Below are 16,858 nucleotides of genomic sequence, written 5' to 3'. Positions count from 1 at the left end.
TTACACTTTGAAAGGATAATTTTTGATTTTAAGCAGCAAAGGTCTCTTTTTATGGAAAAATAAGTGACCCGTTTGACAAGAAGTACAGCTAATACTCTTCATAGCAGTTCCTGAAATATTAGAGCCATTTTAACTATCAGGGACACATCTTCCAATCTTTTCAGTATTACTTAATGGGGTATTTAAAATGATTGAAAGAGCACCATGGTAAGATGATAGAAATTGCACATAAGCTGGAACCTATTTTGCTTCTCACGTTAAGGAGATTTGCATCTACACAGTCTCAGAGCAATTCTGCAGTTTTTTGCAATGGCTCATTAACAGGTACCCAATGACAAATTGAGCTGTCAGACTACAAACATTAAAAACCTGAATGGTATACCTTAAATGTTTTTAATAGGGTAACTCTGTTGTGTTCATTAGATGTGGTATTTTCTAAAACTATTCCCCTCTAACTTTTAAAATGGACTAAAATTTTCAAATTTCAATGAAAAAAATTATTTTTATATCTATTTTCCTTCCATCCATCCTTTCTTCCTTCTTTGTCTTTTGTTCTTCAATGTAATACAATGCAAAGAAATAAAAGTTCTCTTTTCTGTCATTAAAGAAGAAAATTCTATGGAGAATTCATAGTTAGGCTGAAATTATAACACTTTTGACAAAAAGGCTGCACAGATTTTCAATGTTCTCATCCAAGCCTTGTCTTTATTAATAGTAATGTGACCATATTTCTGAATGACTTATGAAGATAGACCAAGAAAATTCATTGCAAAGGCAACCAGTCTGACAGATAAAAATGGAATTGAAAAAGTATCTGTGGGAGAATATATAGCTACTTTGTTAACCAAATAATTAACTGAATAATTATATTGAACTCCAAGTGGGGAGTAATCTGGGATTCACATACACCAGACCTACACAACTCAACAGTAGTAAGGGACTGAAATTAAATATACTAAACCTCATTGTGCCACAGATAGATTTTTAGCATCTCATTTTCCAAGTAAAGGTACAATTAATGATTAATTACAATAGTTGTTGTTGTTGTTGTTGTTGTTGTTGTGTGCCTTCAAGTCATTTTTTTATTTAGGACAACCCTAAAGTGATCTTATCACTGGACTCTAGATCTGGGATTTGGCTTCTTTCTCTGTGTGTGCTTGGATCCAGAGTACAGGCCCTACAACTGGCTTTCCTCTATTTATTTCTCTTTCTGGAGACACAGCAGCAAGAAGACAGGAGATATGAGGAAGAAGCTCTGTGTGCCAGTATCAATAGACTGTCACTACCACTTCCTGCCCCTAGCACACAGGGCTTCCAGATACAAATTTGGAGTCCAGACTCAATCTGGCTTCTTTCACTCTCTTTCTCTTTCTGGAGGTGCAGTGACAAGGGGATGGAGAGATAGAAGGAAGCCCTGTGTGTCAGGAGCAAGGAGTTGAGAGTGTCAGGCGAATTGTGGTTTTGCTGCCTCTACCCTCTGCAGGGGCCTCATACTCCTTTTGTGAGTTGCATCCTGCCCCCAGGCCACATGTTGTGCAGGCCTGATCTACACTGTAAAATGAATACAATTTGACACACCTTTAACTGTCATTGTTCATTGCCATGGAATCATGGGAACTGTAGATTGGTGAGTTACCAGCACTCTTTGGCAGCAAAGACCAGAGACCAACTCCCAGGATTCCATAGTTTTGAGCCATGGCAGCAAAGTGGTATCACACTGCATTCATTCTACAGTGTAGATGCACCCTTCATGTGGATTTAGATGAAATATGGGATCAATACACACCCTCCTCTTTGGCACCAAAATGACTGAGGTACTGAAGCTCTGGAAACAACCCATCTGCAGTCAACTGGAAGTCCTCCTGGTGAATCGCCTCTTTTAGGGTCCTGCAACTTAAAATGAGAGCATTCTACCATGAGCAAATTCCAAGGGAAGTCTCCTTCTTCCCTGGGTCCCACATTGAGATCTAAAGAGGATGATTTAGGAAGTCACACCAGTTTAAAGAGTCTTCTGTTTTCTCCCTTGCATTTCAATGCCATAGTGCTTAAGTGCCATGACACATATCATTTGTGCTAACCTGCCTCTTATCTTACATGGGCAGCAAATATGTTTCCTCCTTGTAATTGTGTCTACACTGGAGTGTGGATGGATTGGTATCCAAATAAGAGAGACAGAAAAAGTTACTAAGAAATGTGGCTGCAGAAAATATGAGTTCTAGGTTTGAATGATTTTAATTACCATACTTTCAATAAAAATGTTGGAATTGATTGGGAGGTAAAACCTTATTTAGGAGAGCAAGTCTCTCATTTTGTTGCCCATCCAAGCCTCCTCAAAGCAACTTAAGCAGGTCCTAGAATTGCTGTAGAACTAGAATAGTTATCTTTAGAATACCAATAGAAATGGATCCACATCTGAAGTGGTGAATGAGGAACAATAGTCAAGTTCAGATAACAATAGCAGTGTAGAATTTCAAGTGATAAACTCCAATGATGTCTCAACTCCTGCTGATCAATGTATTTCCCAGGTTACTTGTGGGGGAGTATATTGTGCTAGTGATGGGGTCCAAAAATGGGCTGCTTAAGGGAAATTTCTTTTTTTAATTTAGTGTAACTAGTAGGGTTGTCCGATCGATGGAAAAATTGTTTCAATTCTCGTTTCTAAAGTAGGGGGTGCCGGCTCTTCCTTGTAGAAATTATTTCTAAATATTTCACCCAAAATTTTTGGATATTTACGAAATTTCGTAATGTTTCTAAAATGTTTCTAAAATGGCGGACGCGCATGCGCAATCGCCAAAAAACAGGAAACCGGGGGGGGACTTTTCTGGGGGTCTCCCGCCCTCATTTCTTGAGCTATTCTCATCAAATTTGGTACAGTGGGAAAACACATTCCACACTCTTTGCTCAACAAATTGCAGAATGTTTCCTGACTCCTATGATTTTTGGCGAATTTTTATAACTTTTTATAATATACTTTTTTATGTTTTAAGAAACCTGTTCCTGTTTTGAAAGTCTTACTTCCTGTTCAATTGGGTTCTTCACTGTGAAAGTCCCTCTTTTCTATTTGTGCATATTTGTTGCTGTGGCCGGAAATCAGCGAAAATGGTGGTCATTTGCAGAAACTGGAAACCCCCCGCTCTTATCTAAAAATAAGGTGGTGATATTTCAGCTTCCTAAGACATGGGAGCTCGTGTCCCACTCCCTTGTGACCTGAGCCCCAAACCACACACCCTGCCCCTATCTAATAAAAAGCGGTGGCCAGGGTTTTTTTTTTTGTGCAACAAGGAAAAGGGGTGCTCACTGCTCGGGTCTCACTGCCCCGCCATTGGGAAGGCCGAAGACTTTTCTCTGGGACCACTTCACGGTCCATTCTCAACAGTCTTCCTTGGCTGTGTGCAGGCACTGCAGGATGCACATTAGCAGGGGTAAAGACCTGAGGCATTTGTCCACCACTGGCTTGCGGTACCACATGAAGAGACATCATCCTTCAATTCCCTTGGGAGGGGGATCCCTTAGCCCCGCTAGCAGCACCCTGAGGTCTCCTTCTTCTCTGTTACGGTCTGCTGGGAGAGGGTCTCAATTAACCCTGGACCAGTGGGGCCATTCCACTGGAAGGAAGAGAACAGGGGGAACGGCACCCACCGTTGAGCAGATCACTCAGCATCTGGGAGAGATGCTGGCTCTCGACCACCATCCCTTCAAAATGGTAGAGCAAGAAGGCTTTGTGCAGTTCGTGGAACTGCTGTGTCTGCAATACAAAATCCCATCGTGACAAACCTTTTCAAGGACAGTGATACCGGGGCTTTACGAGGCCTGCAAGGTAGAGGCAATGTTGCGGAGCGCCCTTGGGGGGCACATCCATTACACGTCTGACATTTGGACAAGTGTTGGGGGTGGCCATTCCTATCTTTCATTGACTGCACATTGTGTGTAGCCTTTATGGCAGCTAGAGAAAGGGGGTCCCAAGCCCCACTGCCCAGGGGGGCTGGCCACCGTTGGCCGGCCCCACGCCACTACCCCAGCACCCATGGGGAAGGGGGTGTGGCCTTTAGGGCGGCTAGTGAAAGGGGGTCCCAAGCCCCACTGCCCAGGGGGGCCGACCACCATTGGCCGGCCCCACGCCACTACCCCAGCACCCATGGGGAAGGGGGTGTGGCCTTTAGGGCGGCTAGTGAAAGGGGGTCCCAAGCCCCCCTGACCAGGGGGGCCGGCCACCGTTGGCGGGCCCCACGCCACTACCCCAGCACCCATGGGGAAGGGGGTGTGGCCTTTAGGGCGGCTAGTGAAAGGGGGGCCCAGGCCCCACTTCACAGGAGGGCTGGCCACCGTTGGCCGGCCACACGTCACTACCCCAGCACCCATGGGGAAGGGGGTGTGGCCTTTAGGGTGGCTAGTGAAAGGGGGGCCCAGGCCCCACTGCCCAGGGGGGCCGGCCACCGTTGGCCGGCCCCACGCCACTACCCCAGCACCCATGGGGAAGGGGGTGTGGCCTTTAGGGTGGCTAGTGAAATGGGGGCCCAGGCCCCACTGCCCAGGGGGGCCGGCCACCGTTGGCTGGCCCCACGCCACTACCCCAGCACCCATGGGGAAGGGGGTGTGGCCTTTAGGGTGGCTAGTGAAAGGGGGTCCCAAGCCCCACTGACCAGGGGGACCGGCCACCGTTGGCCGGCCCCACACCACTACCCCAGCACCCATTGGGAAGGGTGTGTGGCCTTTAGGGTGGCTAGTGAAAGAGGGTCCCAAGCCCCACTGCCCAGGGGGGCCGACCACCGTTGGCCGGCCCCACGCCACTACCCCAGCACCCATGGGGAAGGGGGTGTGGCCTTTAGGGTAGCTAGTGAAAGGGGGTCCCAAGCCCCACTGCCCAGGGGGGCCGGCCACCGTTGGCCGGCCCCACACCACTACCCCAGCACCCATGGGGAAGGGGGTGTGGCCTTTAGGGCGGCTAGTGAAAGGGGGGCCCAGGCCCCTCTGCACAGGGGGGCCGGCCACCGTTGGCCGGCCACACGCCACTACCCCAGCACCCATGGGGAAGGGGGTGTGGCCTTTAGGGCTGCTAGTGAAAGGGGGGCCCAGGCCCCACTGCCCAGGGGGGCTGGCCACCATGGGATGTCACCCAGCACTGCCCATTTCTGCCAAGAAGCAGGAAATTCCTTCTTGAGTGTCTCTCTCATTCCACGGTGTTTGTCGCATCCCCCTGGCCAAGCACAAACAAGATCCAAGCCTTCCGGTTGTCTGGGCACCACACTCGCATCAAACGATGAAAAACTTGTTGAGATCCCCAGGGTGGGCCCCATTCCACCATGTTTCCTCTTCTATAACCAGAGACTTCTGTATCAACCAGACCAGAGCCCCAAAGTCTCTAGCCGCCACAAAGGCACACTCCCTGACAGCAAACCATCTGCGGCCCTGGCTGCAGCCCTACCGGATGGACACAAGCAAGCTGGCAGTCCGCAGGGTTGTCATGGCCACCATCACATCAATATTAATAATAATAAGAATAATAACAATAGTAAGAACTTTATTTGTATATCCCGCCCCATCTTCCCGGAGGGACTCAGAGCGGCTTACATGGGGCATGCCCATCAACAATACAATGGCAGCAATTAAACACAAAAAAATATCCACAAAAAAACAAATGTTGCATCAATGAAACATAAAATCAATAAGCAGTCAAAGTCGGCATACAGCATTACATGGTTAAAAAACAGAGGACTAAAAACACGGCTCTGGGCCGAGGGCAGAATACTTCAACATAGTAGAGGTAGTTTCACAGTTAAAAATCAATAAAGTGCAAAATACTCATGGCCTGGCAACCTATTCTTCAATAGGCAAAGATCCACCCTACAATCCTCGAAGGCTTTTCGGAAGAGGCAGGTTTTAAGGCTCTGATGTAAGGATCATGTTTCTATGGACTTAAACTAGAGGGAAGACTTGTGTGTGTCTGGTGTTCAGTTATTAAAGTTCTCAAGCAGATGAGCTAGAAAGAGGGAAATGAATTCTGTTGGGTTTACAGTTTCATTCAAGTTGTAGATGTAAAATAATGAAAGATATTGTCTTTATTGTGTAGAAATGAAACCAAAGAACTTAAACCTAGCACCAATTTCGAGACAAAAGAATCCATGAAGAAATAATTCATTGTTTTTAATAGTAATACAGAGTTTCAGAGTGATTAGTTTCTCTACTTATGAGCCAACGGAAGATTTGGATCACATACTTTCCCTCAGTGTCACATCCTCTCATACACACGCATAGAGAAAAGAATTATAGCAGGCAGTGGCAGGGATCCATTAAAAAAGGTTGACCCCTGTCATTGTGGGATTGCAGTGATCTCATATTGTAAAAGCATTGGATAGGAGTGGGAGATTAAGAAAAAGTTTTCGTTATCCTAAATGACAAGAGGCTTTGGGCAGGGTGTCCCACATGTAATGGTGGCAGTGGTAACAAAGTTGGATTTTAAAGCACCATACATTTCCTTCGTGAAAACACAGTCTTCATTTTCTATTACAAAACACTATGAATTGTCCTGGACTGTATATTCAGCTTGAATAGCGGAAAAGTGCACCTGGTAATGTTGCACAGCAGACGTTTCTGCATGTTCCATAAGAGTTTATGTTGTTAAGACACAATATGAGGAGCAAATATGAGAAAAAAAAGACACGAAAATAGAATAAGTTGTTGGGTAGTTGGGTGCCATTGCATCACCTAACGTTGGTGTACCGCCAGTTGAAGGATAGTAGCTTCATTGCACCCTGCAAGTTTGCCATCTCATTTCCATACAGCTGGTCATTGCCATTCTTGGAAGCTGTGGTGCAAGCCCCAAATCCACTCTGCTTGCCATTTGCTCAAAAGTTGCTTCCAAAAGCCAGTTCCATTGTCAAAACCTAGAGCACCATTACCCACTATTATGAGTTTTTGCTCCAAAGTCTGTCTTGACAACTGCACCATAGGTTCTTTCTATGGTTTCCCTCTCTGTAAATCCAGGTCCACCTCTTTTGTGAATAGAATACATTGCCGGCCAGGGGGAGCATCGACTTAAGAATAGAAACACTGATTCCGGTTTTTTTAAATAATTTTGATTTAAAAATTGGCTGGGTCAGATTACAGTTATTGCCGCCGCTTCTCATCTTAAGCAGGAGGTGTTTGAACCCAGGTGGGAAAGCAGAAGCATGTAGGTTTTGCCAGATTGAGCCGCATGGCCGTCCAAAGAGCATGGAAGCAGAGGGATCGCAGATGCTCTGTGAGCATCGCGATGTCAACACATGAGCCAGAAATGCGACCCTCATACCATCATTGCGAGCAACCAGGGCGTAAAGCCCAGAGGGACACATTTGAAGCAATTTTGAAGTTTAATCTACTTATTTAAATCCTGTGTTTGGTTGACATAGAGAAATTTAAATCATGATTTTCCTTTTATAAGTCGAGATTTGTATTTTGTGGCTTTTATTTTGTCCTCATGTTGTTTGGGCCGCTGCCCCAAGTAAGCCGCACCGAGTCCACGCAGGGAGATGTTGGCGGGAAATAGATAAATTTTTAGTCCTTTTAAATTGTTCGTATTATAATCACTCGGAGAGTCCTCCTCGCTTCAAAGGGATTTCTTGATATTCTAGGACCGGGAGTTTGGCCTCGAGGAAGACCATTCTCTCAACAGAAAGGTCACTCGGCAAGCTGCAGCAAGGGGTCACACCATCGTCGGCCATGTCGAATACCCTCTTGAAAGCTTTGAACTGCTTGGAGGATGATAAATGGCATGTGCTGGGTTATTTTGGAATTCCAAGTCACCCAGTCTGTCCCCCGAAAAGTGTAAGTTGACATGGTAGGAAAAGAAAATGGATCAACCGACGGTTTCAAGATTGGGCATGGGGTGCGGCAGGGCCGCATAATTACAGCCTCTCTAATCATCTTGCTGTTTGTGTGGAACATTTAATGCGACATGCGTGGCTAGAGGACCTGTAGGCAGGATTTTAAATTTATGGAAGACACATATACAACCTATGGTATGAGATAACAGTCTGATGGCTGAAAGAGAGTAGGGGCAGAGGAGCCTTCTCTCAAAGGTGAAAGAAGAAAGGGCCAAAGCTGGGTTGTAAGAGAAGGAAGCTTAAGGGAACCACACAGATTTATAACTGTCAAAATCATGGATAGGATGTTTAGGGTATGACAGACGTTTTATTTCTTCTTGCGACATATCACTGCAGATGTGGACTGTGGCCAGGAAGTTAGTAGAGGTTTTGCAGAGCTCTGTCCAAACTTGACAAAATAAGAGCAGAGACTTCACGCAAACATAGGAGGACCGCATACTCGCATTGTCATCGCGATGCAATTCCCCATAGCAACCTGTGGATGTGAGAGCTTGACCGTAAGGAAGGCTGAGTGAGGGAAGAATGGCACTTTTGAACTTACTTGCTTTTTGAAAAACAGGAGAGTGCCTGGGACTGTAAGAAGATCCAAGGAGGGAAGGATATTACAGGCAAAGCAGCAGGATGGCATGGACTACAAGGAAATGTGGCCGTAGATGTCTGACAGGGAAGTCTTGTGTGAATTCATCCAAGAGTTCTCCATGGCTCAGAGAAGACTACAAGTCTGAGCACTGCATGAAAGACTTACTCCGGTGTGATTCCACCGTCTTCTATCGTCCCGCTAACAAACCAGAAAAAAGCACTTCCGTAACCAGAGGACCTGCGCCCACATGTCACTAGCAGCCACAAAGGCACACTCCCTGACGGCCCAACGGCAACGTCCCCGTGCGCGGAAAGAGGGCGCGGGGACCATCAGGCGGTCGTCCCGCGGGCAGAGCGTCGACCACCCTCTCAAGGTGATGCTACGGCCTTGATAACTGTAACATGACAGTGGAAGAAAACTTTGAGAAGTGGTGACGAAGGCCGAGGTGTACTACTTACTGCGGTAAGACACATCTGTCTAGCAGCCACAAAGGCACACTCCCAGACGGGGATTGGCAGGGACCGGAATGTGTACTTGAGAGGCTCTTTCTCCTGTCGTCCGGATCCCACAACCTCGACTGTGTTAGTCCGGTCTGGGCACCTAACTTGACAGCCAGAGGCAGGCTGGCATCAAAACTCTCACAACCCACAGGAGTTGTAAAAACAGATGTAATCTGCAAAGAGAGCACAAGCCCCAAACCACATTCAGCCCTGGATGGACGACCAATTAGCCCCAGGGATACCTGGCCAGGCATCACCGTAAGTAATGAAACCTCATATGCATATTTTCACATCGTGGACAATGCATTAAGAACAGAATGAGACAACAGACAATAGATTGAATAAAGAAGTTTAAACTTTTATTTTTATGAAATACATGCAAAAGTATAAGACAACTCAAAACACAGGAAATGTTGTGCTTGCAAACTTTATATTTCAAATAGTATTGCAATCCTTCGGGGATTGCTTTGTGCGGTGCTCATCAAACGGCAGCAAAGTATGTCTCTTCTCAAAACAGCAATCTGTGGAGAAAGGGCATCCCCCTACTAGGACACCAGGATAGAGGAGTTCATAGTGCCTGCCCATCGTCAGTGAGAAGTTGAGAAAAAAGATCAATGTTCCGAGAAAAGGTCCATCATAGAAACGGGGCAAGACTTGGCGTTCTGAAGATAAAATCTCTGGTCTTTGGAGAGGGTGCCTCACTTCCAAGGAAGCTCTGGAAAATTCAAAACAGGGAGGTTGACCTTGAGGAAGACCAATTTCTCCACGGAAAGCAGATCCAGCAAGCTGCGGTGAGGGGTCACGACATCGCCGGCCATGCTGAATACCCTCTCGCTCTGCACGCTGGTGGAAGGGCAGCTGAGGAACTTGCGGGCAACATTGGCAAGATGCGGCCACACGTGTTCACGATAAGACCAGTAGGCCAACGGATCACAAGATAGATTCTCCTGCGGTTCCTCGAAGTAACGGTTGACGCTACACTCGGCAGAATCCACCTTCCGTAGCTTTGAGGAATGAGAAGCTCCCGATTGTGCCAGAATGGTGACCATTTTCCCGAATAAATCTTGCCGAGGCTGCTGCTGCCCTTGCTGCTGAAAAAGCTGCTCTCTAGAGGTCGGAATCCTATCACACGGCACTTCCGGGCTGTCGGACTCGCCACTGGTGCTAGTGCTAGGGTTGGCAGGCATCCGTTCCAGGGGCCCATGTGCTGCTCTGCCCCCCCCCCCCGCGGCGACACACTCCTCCTCGCGCACAAGGTTGACGAGACGTGCCTTCCACTCCGGATAGTCTTTGGAGCAGACGGTGTCCTTCAACCTCGGATCACAGATGGCTGCTATCATATGGACATAGCTGTTTTGCAGCGGCTCCAGACGTTTATGGACAGCGATGGTCAGCCTTCTCACGACCTCCTGGACCTGCGGTGTTAGATTGCTGGCCAGGGAGTCTAGTGTGCGACCTCCTCCCAGCATTTCCAGATGCCTCTTTAGGGCCAAGACCAGAAGCACTTCCTGGCTGAGAAGGGCCCCCTGTGCCAATAGGGTCTCGGTCGCTTCCTTGAACGGTCTCAGAACTTCCACCAGTTGTGAGATGGTGTCCCACTCTTGCTTGCTCGGAACAAGCTTGCCAATAGACGCAACCAAGGAAAGGGAGATTCCATGGACCGCCTTCTGCTGCTCCACCATTCTTTCTAGCATCTTGAAGGTGGAGTTCCACCGTGTGGAAACGCCCTGAAGGAGCTTGTGTTGCGGTAGCCCCTCCAATTTCTGTCTGTCCCTTACCTCTCGGGCAGCCTTGATGCTGCGGTGGAAGAACCCGGCGATCTTGCGGCAGCGTTCTATCAGCTGTGACAGGTGTGTGCCACCGGCGGAGGCCTGCTGCTGCTCCTCCGTGCTCTTGAAAGCATCCTTGACCGTGTTGTGCAGCAAGTGTGCCGAACATGTAACGTTGGTGAAGCCGGCGCTTTCAACTGCCCTAATCATGTTTTTCCCCGCGTCAGTGACCATGAACCCCGTCCTCATTGTCTCCGGATGCCTTGGTGTCCAGGCCGCCATCATGTCCTCGAGGATCTTGCAGATTGTTTCGGCCTTGTGGTCTCTATCAACACCCTCCAGGGCGAGGAGGGCCCAGCGCTGACCGGTCTCCACGCTGTCCCCTTTATCCCACCAATGTGCGGTCAACGACAGATAGGAATGGCCACCCCCAACACTTGTCCAAATGTCAGACGTGTAATGGATGTGCCCCCCAAGGGCGCTCCGCAACATTGCCTCTACGCGTACCTTGCAGGCCTTGTACAGCCCCGGTATCACTGTCCTTGAAAAGGTTTGTCGCGATGGGATTTTGTACTGTGGACACAGCAGTTCCACGAACCGCACAAAGCCTTCTTGCTCTACCATTCTGAAGGGATGGTGGTCGAGAGCCAGCATCTCTCCCAGACGCTGAGTGATCTGCTCAACGGAGGGTGCCGTTCCCCCTGTTCTCTTCCTTCTAGTGGAATGGCCCCACTGGTCCAGGGTTAATTGAGACCCTCTCCAAGCAGACCGTAATGGAGAAGAAGGAGAGCTCAGGGTGCTGCTAGTGGGGCTAAGGGATCCCCCTCCCAAGGGAATTGAAGGATGATGTCTCTTCATGTGGTACCACAAGCCAGTGGTGGACAAATGCCTCATGTCTTTACCCCTGCTAATATGCATCCTGCAGTGCCTGCACACAGCCAAGGAAGACTGTTGGGAATGGACCGCGAAGTGGTCCCAGAGGAAAGACCTCGGCCTTCCCAATGGCGGGGCCCCCGGCGGCCTTTGTGGGGTGCTCACAGGACTGGGGGCAGAAGGAGTGGGTTGCGACATGACGTCCTCTGTGGGAACGGCACGAGTGGGATTGCCTTCTTCCTCATCATCATCCGATGAAGTCAGTGTTAAGGGAAGCCTATCTATTTCTTTCTTAATTTTTATGTCCGGCGCGAGGACAACGACACGACCCAATTCAGAGACGTCCGTGGCAGCCTCTGATACGGTTGGCGGTGTGGTTTTATCACGGAGGGAACCCTTTTCTGACGTCGACCCACCGGGAACACGCCCTTCCACCATTTGTGTTTGCACAGCACTGCCCTCAGGAGCATCCCTTTGTTTCCTTCCAGTGCCACCCCTCGTTCCTCTTCCCGAGGCCAAGTCTCTCCCCGAAGTCTTGCGGGAACCACCTATTCCCCATGAACGCTTCATTACAGTGCTCTTGCCAATGAACTCCCCGAAACAGTTCCGTATGTTAAAATAGTTTATTTCAACCGACAGAGCCTTTGTAATTTGGACACGGGCTCTCGAGATCAACGGAGCCTCTTTCTGTGATCCCCCTAGACTGGAGGCCAATGCCTTCCCTTGAATGTCTACTGGGCGTGACGGTAGCACTGGCTGGAATGCACACGTTCTTTGGAAACTGTTACTTCCAATAGACCCTTTTAATTTTGGAAAGCTATGTGTAACTTTGAAATTGATGCAGTAACACTCAGCCCGGGGACTTGGGATTATAAACGAAGCGTGAGGTAAGCTCAGCGCTTACAGGGAAGCAGACGTGGTTAGAAAAATATAATTTTCAAGCTCCCTCCTTTGCAGGCTTGGAAAGCCTTATATGGGTTTTATTGCTTTCATCCAGAAAACTTTGCAAAGGAAAGGCAAAAAGTGAACCTCCAAAAGGAGAAGCACCCCAAATCTCTGGGGTTACAGGGAAAGAAGCAGTGCACAGTGCACACACACACACACATTCCTTAGCAGGCTTGCCTTATATGGGTTTTATTGCTTTCTTTGCAAAGGAAAGGCAAAAAGTGAACCTCCAAAAGGAGAAGCACCCCAAATCTCTGGGGTTACAGGGAAAGAAGTGCACAGTGCACACACACACTCCTTAGCAGGCTTGCCTTATATGGGTTTTATTGCTTTCTTTGCAAAGGAAAGGCAAAAAGTGAACCTCCAAAAGGAGAAGCACCCCAAATCTCTGGGGTTACAGGGAAAGAAGCAGTGCACAGTGCACACACACACTCCTTAGCAGGCTTGCCTTATATGGGTTTTATTGCTTTCTTTGCAAAGGAAAGGCAAAAAGTGAACCTCCAAAAGGAGAAGCACCCCAAATCTCTGGGGTTACAGGGAAAGAAGCAGTGCACAGTGCACACACACACTCCTTAGCAGGCTTGCCTTATATGGGTTTTATTGCTTTCTTTGCAAAGGAAAGGCAAAAAGTGAACCTCCAAAAGAAAACGCACCCCAAAAACCCCAAAGCTAGCGGTTACAGGGAGGGACGCAGACTCCTTTGGAAAATAAAAATTCCCAACATCCACAGCAAGGACTCTGCCCCAAGCCAATTTCCCCCCAACACAATATCTAACCAGCAACAACCAGCCACTTTGCCCTCTGAGCTTCACGGCGCGGCGCGACCCACCCTCTCTCCTCGGTATCCCAACCCAGAGAATGGCTTGGCTCCGTGCGGAGGCGATTTTTATAGCGATTCTACACGTTGACGGGAGGACTCTAGCCCCCACCTTTTTTAGCCATCGTGGAAGACTCTGATTGGCAGGGAGCGGGAGCCATGTTAGGCTGCGCTAGGCTCCCGTTCATGTTAGGTTGCAGAAACAATATATATATATATATATATATATATATATATATATATATATATATATATAAATATTAAAAAAAAATTTGGAAGGAAAAAAATTAATGAAATTTTTAAGACACAATTACAGAATGGGCCAACGATGGATCGTATTACATTGCCAGTTGTGCCCAGGGAAAACGTTTCAATACTCGTGTCAAAAAACGGGAACATAACGAAATTGTAACGGTATGACAATTTTTACGACGATATGGACAACCCTAGTAACTAGCCATGTGTGACCAAAATATAAAATGACAGAAATAATTCACAAGTACTCAGATCATATAATGATTTCTTCATAATTAGGCTCTCAGGATTTGCAGATAACTGTGAAACAGAAACGGTTTTAGATGATATGATTTCATGAGTTAAAGAACAAAATAACTTCCTTTTCTTAAAAGACAGTCACATTTAACAAAATATAGTTGTGAACATGATCGGAAGAAAATTCATGTGTTTAACTAGGGAGTTAAACATTTTGTACTGGCTGTTGAGCCCTCTTTTTTCTTGCTATGAAAGTATTTGTGAGAAACAGAAAAAGAAATTCTCTATTGAATAAGAACACATGGAGCTTTCAACTCCCTTTAGAGTTGGTTGAGGAACTTTTCACATTCCGAATTTCTTCAAAAGAAATATCTAGGGGTCTCTATGAATGTTTAGAATTTTACTGCTTCTTTCCAGTGTTGTAATGCCTCCAGGGATATTTACCAATGGATTATTCCTGTATCTTGATCACTTCAATTTCCCCCATCCCCAATATTAATCCATTTCTTTATGTTTCAGTGTAATTCTTTTTATTTCTAGGGGAGTGGAGAAGGGAGTCTAAAGCTGAATAGTCTAAACAAAGCTACAAAACATTGATGACTTTATGATCTACCCAACTTCAGCTCAAGGAGAAAATGTACTGAATTTATCCTTTCTGTGGTCCTGATCTGTCAACAAGGATGTAAGCATATAGATATGTCAACTCACTATAGCCTCTCCCAAATGAAGACACGAGACTTGCCCTTTTATCACTGGAAACTTTTACTACAGGATACATAGACATGGAAAAAGCCAAGAGTGCCAGGCGTCGGTTCGCACTCCCTTATATACCCTCCCCCTCATTCAAAGACACAATTCCCGCCAGATAAAAACCCCGTGAAATCCCCCCGCCAAATTCTGTAGCCATTTCCTTTCAGGGTCAGGCGTAGCAGGTGTCTTATCAGTTTGGAATGTCAGCGACCCTGATTTCTGGTGCCATAATCCAGGCCCTGAAAACTGGGTTCTGACATAGATATGTAGAGCTGTAATTTTGTGATATGCCATTGATTAAACATCTGTACATCACAATGATGTGTCTGTAAGGTGATCAACTCTCCTGTATTTCCTGGGAACCCCCATATTGCAGCTAATTTTTGGCTCCTCCTGGCTCCCATATTTCTCTTGGATTTCCTCCCTTATATTTAGAAATGCAGTCTTATTCTGTGTGTGTGTGTGTGTTTGTGTGTAGGAAGCGAGGGCTAAAGAGGCGCTTTATGAAGGTTTATGGAGAGGTGGGAGAGAGAGAGAAAGGAGATGGTGAACCCACAAGTGAAGATGGCCCTTCCTTCTGTTACGGGTTTGTTGAAAAAACAAACTGCGTGCAGTCTTGTCCAGACTTATCCAGCCCTTTGTTGCATCCACAATGAGCAAAAGAAAACAAGCCAGGAAAATGGAAGAAAAATCAAAGATTTACTCTTAAGTAGCAGAGTCAAAAAGAAACACAATAAAACTTCCAGCAACAAAACTTACATAAAGTTCCTTGCATTAAACTCATGCATCTTCATAGTAGGCTCTCAGCAAGTATTCAGTAAGTCCCCAAAAGACATTACAAACATTTCCCAAAGTTATACCCCATTCAGGGAGTGGTTCAAGCTTGTTAGCCTTGATTGTTCTAATTACTCAACTATAAGTTGTAATTGACCAGGTTTTTTTCCCTTAACACACACATACACAAGTAGTGATCCCACAGAAACTTAGTCAAATACATGTATATACAGTAATACCTTCCGCCCTCCTCAGAAGGATCTCCCCTCACTGGCTCTTCCCTCTGCCCAGGGATGAAAGGGGATGAGGCTTATGGGGTCCCCTCTACCCCCATGCTCCTAAGTAAGGGAAGAAAGAGAAGGAGCACAAAGAAGAAGAAAAGGAGGTGGAAGAGGAGGGGGGAGAAGAATAAGAGAGGAAAAAGAAGGAATAGGGGAAGAAGAGAGAAAGAGGAAAGCAGAGAGGAAAAGGAGAAGGAGGAAGAGAAGGAGGAAAAGGAGAATTTCACCATGTTCCCAAAAAATTTCATTCGGAATAACAATGTGCATACATGAAATGACACAAGAAGGTCAGGTAAGCCATTTTTCCCCACCCCCAAGTTTTATAGCAATGTTTATAGCAGGCAATGCTGTGGCAACCCAACGCTGAATATCCATGTTTCTCCAGCCATACTTCACAATTCCCATAGTATGGATACTGCTAAAAATCCATCCTAGACAGAGAATAAGGAGGAAAAGTGATTAGGGCTTATGGGCAGCCTCTGTAAAAAAATTGTAGTAGAAGAAGAAATAGAGAGAGAGAGTTACACTGATAGATAATTAATAAATTGTTTTGTTTAATTTTATCTATTCCAAGAACATTTGCTGGAGTGATGCCACACTACTAATATGTGTAAAATGTTTCTCAAATAAATCTCCCTAGAATTCAGGCACAAAGGTTGGTCACCTTATGTGTTTGAGATTTTTTTTGTTTACTTGCACATGGACATAGACCACATCAGAAATTGATAGCTTTCTGCTTTAGAAATGCGTGCCAGAGATACATTGGAAAATACTTTAGGCCAGAGAGTACACAAAGTATTGCAGTTTCTATGAGCCCAGTGTAATAGGCATGTGTGATTGATTTTAAAAGTTTCAGAAGTCATTACAAAACCGAGGGGGGGGGGGTGCGCTGCCATTTCATTTCTAAAATGTAACAAAATTTCGTTACTATTTCTTTATAGTAATTGCACATAATTACTATAATTGGGGAAACTTCAAGGGCTCCTTTCTCCGTCATTTTACACCTATTGGAGTGAAACCCACTACAATGGTAGAATTCATTTACCGCTCTTAGCCCACCAATTTTCAGAACGTTTCACTTATCCAGAGATGTTTTAGGGAATTTTCAAAGTTTTTATAAACAATACTTTTAATAATAAAGAAAACATGTTTCTCGTTTGAAAGTTATTTCCTGTTTAATTGTGTAGTTCTTACTTTGAAAGTAGTAGTTATACTCTG

The 16,858-nt window shown here is 46.3% G+C and overlaps 1 long non-coding RNA gene across 1 annotated transcript in view; it reads right to left on the bottom strand.

Annotated features, from left to right (window-relative positions):
* Positions 1 to 15,265: 15,265 nt before the first annotated feature.
* The window catches only part of LOC134297404 (uncharacterized), a 22,579-nt gene continuing 20,986 nt past the window's right edge, over positions 15,266 to 16,858 (bottom strand). Inside the window, exon 3 of the long non-coding RNA XR_010004130.1 lies at positions 15,266 to 16,071. This is a non-coding gene — a long non-coding RNA (uncharacterized LOC134297404). The remainder of the gene's footprint in view (positions 16,072 to 16,858) is intronic.

The sequence above is a fragment of the Anolis carolinensis genome, chromosome 3, assembly GCF_035594765.1.
Source record: "Anolis carolinensis isolate JA03-04 chromosome 3, rAnoCar3.1.pri, whole genome shotgun sequence".
In the NCBI taxonomy this organism is placed as follows: domain Eukaryota; kingdom Metazoa; phylum Chordata; class Lepidosauria; order Squamata; family Dactyloidae; genus Anolis; species Anolis carolinensis.
Note: the sequence above shows the minus strand (reverse complement) of the source record. Positions and strands in the feature narration are given on the sequence as shown.